The following is a 6000-nucleotide window of genomic DNA, read 5'->3' as shown; positions in this document are numbered from 1 at the left end:
CCGAACAGCAAGATGCAGGGTCCTTCAGAGGTTTGCAGCTGTGCATACGCCATCCTGTCGACCTCCTCTATCCACTTCACACAAGCAGAAACGGCTCCAGTGGGCCAAACATTACATGAAGACTGATTTCAAAACTGTTTTGTTCACGGATGAGTGCCGTGCAGCGCTCGATGGTCCAGATGGATGGAGTGGAGGATGGCTGGTTGATGGACACCCCACGCAAACACGGCTACAGCGCCAACAAGGAGGAGGTGGAGTAATGTTTTGGGCTGGAATCATGGGGAGAGAGATTGTCGGCCCCTTTAGGATCCCTGAAGGCGCTAAAGATGAACTCCATAATGTATGTGGATTTTCTCAAACAGCACTTCCTGCCATGGTTCAAGAAGAAGAACCGTGTATTTCACAGCAAGACCATTTTTCTGCATGATAATGCACCATCTCATGCTGCACATAAAACATCTGCATCTCTGGCTGATATGGGCATAAAAGGGGACAAACTTATGGTGTGACCCCCATGCTCCCCTGACCTCTACCCCATTCAGAACCTTTGGAGCATCATTAAAAGGAGTGTCTATGATGGCGGGAGGCAGTTCACATCTAAGCAACAGCTCTGGGAGGGTATTCTGTCCTCATGCAAAACAATTGAAGCAGAAACCATCCAAAACCTGACAAATTCAATGGACGAGAGAGTTCAGAAGCTCCTTTCGAACAAGGGGTCCTATGTGAAAATGTAACATCACCTAGAATAAAGTTTTGAGTTGAAAACTGTTTGATTTCAGTTTCTAACAACCTGCTAATGCTTATAATTTCAAAAATGACCATTTTTTTGGTCTTTATTAAAATGAAAAGGTTGATCGAAAAGTTTGGGGGATCTAAGAGTGTGGCAACCCAGTAGTCATGATTACTTCAAATTCTGACAATATGAGGGTCATGCTGCAGGTAGTGCAGCAAGAAGGCACTTATGTGTCTTGCGCATCTCGGAGCCCCAAAATTATTTTCCGGGCTAGATGCAGCTAAAAATTATTTTTAATTTTAAATCTGGTGGAGCTTATTATAGATGGCCTAATAGGATCAGTGCTGCACACTGCTACAAAGCCCAAATTATTTTCCAGTCAAGATACAGATAAACATGATTAGTAATTTGAAAGCTTAAAACGGTTGGTAGGGTGATTTTAAACAATCATCAAGCTTTTACTCTCCCCAGGATGACACAGGGGTAGAAAAGTCGTTTCGGATCCATGATTTGTTCATCTTTATGAACGTGAGTCTGTCTACATTATCAGTGGAGAGCCGCGTGCGCTTATCTGTCAGCACACCACCAGCAGCGCTGAACACACGTTCAGACAGAACGCTGGCTGCGGGGCATGACAAGATCTCCAAGGCGTAAGTGGCTAGCTCCGGCCATTTATCCAGATTGGAAGCCCAAAAAGAGCAAGGGTCCAGTGACACAGTCATGGCTTCAATGTTTACTTGGAGATACTCCTGTACCATCGTCTCTAGGCGTTGACTATGTGTCAGACTTCTTGTCTCCTGTGGCCTTGCAAAGGATGGGCTAAAAAAGTGGTGAAATGATTCCGCAAAATTGATGTTACCACCAGATACTGTGGTTCTGTTACGGTTTGAGTGCTGAACACTTGACGGTCCCACGGTTGGCAAGTTGGAACTGTGAGATTCACTACGTGCACCACTGGTATTTTGTGGAAAAGCACATGTAAGATTCTGCAACAGTCTCTGCTGATACTCCTGCATGCGTGCATCCCTTTCTATGGCAGGAATAATTTCTGCAAATTTACTTTTGTACCGGGGATCTAACAGTGTGGCAACCCAGTAGTCAGGATTATTTCTAATTCTCACAATTCGAGGGTCATGTTGCAGGTAGTGCAGCAAGAAGGCACTCATGTGTGTTGCGCATCCAGGAGCACCAAGTCCCTGTTGTGTTGGTGGCGAGGTAACAATCATGCTTCCTTCCTCTGTCCTCTCCCCCCAACCTCGCACAACAGAAATGTGATCAAGGTCTCCCTCATCTGATGAGTCTTCCATCAGTTCGTCCTCCACTTCTTCCTGGGCTCCTGCACCTTCCTCACTAGTTTGGCTGCTACCATGCGCCCTGGTAAAACCATCTCCCCCACCCTCACATGCCTGCCGCCTTGGTGCTGCCGACCGTCTGGACCTTGCAGATGTTAGCCCTTCCGCATACAACTCCTCCTCCTCTACTTCCTCCACCTCCTCTTGTGCCACCACCTGACTCCGAATTCTGTTTAACATGTGCTCCAGCATGTAAATCACCGGAATAGTCATGCTGATAATGGCATCGTCAGCACTAAACATCTTCGTCGCCATTTCAAAACTGTGCAGAAGGGTGCATAGGTCCCTGATCTGAGACCACTCCTCCAGCGTGATTTGCCCCACCTCTGAATCTCGTTGGCCCAGGCTATACGTCAGAACGTATTGCACCAGGGCTTGTCGGTGCTGCCACAGTCTCTGCAACATGTGCAGAGTTGAATTCCACCGGGTAGGCACATCGCATTTTAGCCGGTGAAGTGGCAGGCCCAACGACTTATGTAGAGATGTAAGTCGCTGAGCTGCGGGATGCGAACGGCGGAAGTGAGCACACAGCGACCGTGCCCTCTGCAGAAGGCCATCTAGTCTGGGATAGTGGGCTAAAAATTGCTGGACAACCAGGTTCAACACGTGAGCCATACAAGGCACGTGTGTGACATTGCCCCGGTGAAGGGCCGCACCCAGGTTTGCAGCATTGTCGCACACGGCCTTCCCTGGTTTCAGGTCCAGTGGAGACAACCATTCATGAAATTGGTTCTCCAGAGCTGACCACAACTCCTCAGCTGTGTGACTCACATTTCCCAGACATTTCAATGTAAAAACCGCCTGATGACGTTGAGCCCTACTGCCAGCATAGTAAGGAGGTGCGCAGTTAGAAAGCTTGTGGCATGACCAGACAGGCTTTGGGTGCAGGTGGAAGACCGAGAGGAGGTTGAGGAGGCAGAAGCAGTGGAGGAACTTTGACATAAAGAGGATTGACGCACAACTCGTGGGGACGGCAAGACTTGGACAGCAGCCCCTTGTCCTGCTGTCACCATAGTTACCCAGTGCCCAGTCAGCGACATGTAACGCCCCTGTCCATGCCTACTCGTCCAAGTGTCTGTGGTGAAATGCACCCTGTCACACACAGAGTTTCTCAAAGAAGCGGTGATGTTGTGTGCGACATGCTGGTGGAGCGCAGGCACACCTTTCTTTGAGAAGTAGTGCCGACTGGGCATCTGGTACTGGGGCACTGCGACGGACATAAGGTCTCGAAAATCCTCTGTGTCCACCAGGCGGAAAGGCAGCATTTCTGTAGCCAAGAGCTTGCAGATGGTGAAATTCAACCTCTTAGCTTTCTCATGGCTAGGAGGAAATGGTCTTTTACTTGTCCACATCTGAGGGACCGAGGGCTGGCTATTGTGCTTAGACGGGGTTGATAAGGGTGTCCCCGGCAAACTGCCGGTCTGTGAGGAAGATGCAGGCGGACATGTTAGGTTGCCTTGATCCAAAGGTGGTGCTATCGATGTCGGACAGCGCTCAACACCAGCTGCTGTTACCACCTCCAAAGAAAATGATGACCTGCCAATCACGCTGGCTGTTGCGGGTAAAGAGGTGGCAGGTCTGCGCCCCAAAACAGGTGTGACTGCTGTCCCCCCAGTCACAGAGGATGAAGAGGCCGCGGATGCACAAGATATGGCAGACGGTGGTTGGCCCGGCCGGCTAGGCCGCATTGTAGCACACTGAGCTTCCCACTGCAACTTATGCTTCATGTCCATGTGCCGGTTCATGCATGAAGTACTCAAACTATGTATTTTTTGGCCTCTACTTAGCTTTTGCTGACAAATGTTACAGATAACACGAGTTGGGTCATCTTTATCGATCTGAAAAAATGCCCAGGCTATGCAAGGCTTAGCACCCATGCGACCTGAAGAGCCACCACGACTTGTGGTGAGAGGCAGAGTTGTGTTTGAGGATGCAGTTGTTGACGTGCTTCCAGTACTACGTCTCTGTCCAGGAAGGCGCAACCTGACCTCATCGTCACTAGCATCTTCCTCCACCTCCTCTGCTGACCTCATCTCTTGGCTGACTGTGGGTTGACAGTAAGTGGGATCTCCAACCTCATCATCATCACCCTGTGTGTTATCACACCCGTCGTCCTCAGAGCCAACCTGTTCCTGCCCTGACAAAAAACTAAAGTTGTCGCTCCAATCAGGTATTTGAGTCTTATCATCGTCTTCCTCATTGTCTCCACCAACAGGAGTTACAGTTTGGGAATGAGGGTCTACATTATGGTCAGAACCTTCTGCGTCTGGTCCTGGATCCGACTCATAAAGATTCTGGGCATCAGTGCAGATCATTTCCTCGTCTGGATTCACAGAAGCGCTGGAGTCGACCTCTGATTCCCAGGCTATAGTATGAGTAAACAGCTCTGCAGACTCAACCATCTGTTCTACCTCATACTCAGACGGGCAGCTGGAGATTTGGGAGCTGTGAGGAAGCAAGTGCGATTTGGGTGACACCTTTGAGGACTGGAGTATTTGTGATGTTGAAGTTGATGTGGAGGAGAGCCCACTTAAAGGAGCACTTGATATCCGTTGAAGCACCTGCTGTTTTTGTGCCTCATCTGGAATTTGTAGCGATTGGCGTGGCCGTAAGAAAGGGATCTTATCACATTGTCCGCTAAAAGAAGTAGACATTTTAGTTTGGCTGGAAGATGGTCTTTCTTCTGCAGATGTTACTGTTGCTTTAACACCTACCCCACGGACACAACCTTTTTTCCCCTTCCCAATACGCCTATTCCCCTTTCCACCAGCAGCAGGCCTTTTTCCACTCATTTTGGTGGTTAACTAATTCACAACTCTGGAGTTGTTTGCACAAAAAAACAATGGATGGTAACCGAGCAGAGCTGAGTGGCCAAACTGTGGTATTAGGCCAAAACTATTGGCTGGGTTAGATGCAGAAAAAAATATATTCAGTTTGCAACCTGATGGAGGTCAGTATAGATGGACTAATACAACAAGTCCCACACACAGCTAGAAGCCCAAATATTTTTTCAGAGGTACTGTAGATGCAGATACAAATTATTTTTAATTTGCAACCTGATGGAGGTCAGTATAGATGGACTAATACAACAAGTCCCACACACAGCTAGAAGCCCAAATATTTTTTCAGAGGTACTGTAGATGCAGATAAAAATTATTTTTAATTTGCAACCTGATGGAGGTCAGTATAGATGGACTAATAGAGAAAGTCCGACACACTGCTAGAAGGCCAAATATTTTTTCAGAGCTAGATGCAGAAAAAAATTATATTCAGTTTGCAACCTGATGGAGGTCAGTATAGATGGATTAATAGAACAAGACCCACACACAGCTAGAAGCCCAATATTTTTTCAGAGGTAGATGCAGAAAAAAATATATTCAGTTTGCAACCTGATGGAGGTCAGTATAGATGGACTAATACAACAAGTCCCACACACAGCTAGAAGCCCAAATATTTTTTCAGAGGTAGATGCAGAAAAAAATATATTCAGTTTGCAACCTGATGGAGGTCAGTATAGATGGACTAATACAACAAGTCCCACACACAGCTAGAAGCCCAAATATTTTTTCAGAGGTACTGTAGATGCAGATACAAATTATTTTTAATTTGCAACCTGATGGAGGTCAGTATAGATGGACTAATACAACAAGTCCCACACACAGCTAGAAGCCCAAATATTTTTTCAGAGGTAGATGCAGATAAAAATTATTTTTAATTTGCAACCTGATGGAGGTCAGTATAGATGGACTAATAGAGAAAGTCCGACACACTGCTAGAAGGCCAAATATTTTTTCAGAGCTAGATGCAGAAAAAAATTATATTCAGTTTGCAACCTGATGGAGGTCAGTATAGATGGATTAATAGAACAAGACCCACACACAGCTAGAAGCCCAATATTTTTTCAGAGGTAGATGC

The sequence above is a fragment of the Phyllobates terribilis genome, unplaced genomic scaffold, assembly GCF_046119375.1.
Source record: "Phyllobates terribilis strain yellow unplaced genomic scaffold, ASM4611937v1 Scaffold_3__8_contigs__length_932513732, whole genome shotgun sequence".
Classification (NCBI taxonomy): domain Eukaryota; kingdom Metazoa; phylum Chordata; class Amphibia; order Anura; family Dendrobatidae; genus Phyllobates; species Phyllobates terribilis.
This window is presented reverse-complemented; position numbering follows the sequence as displayed.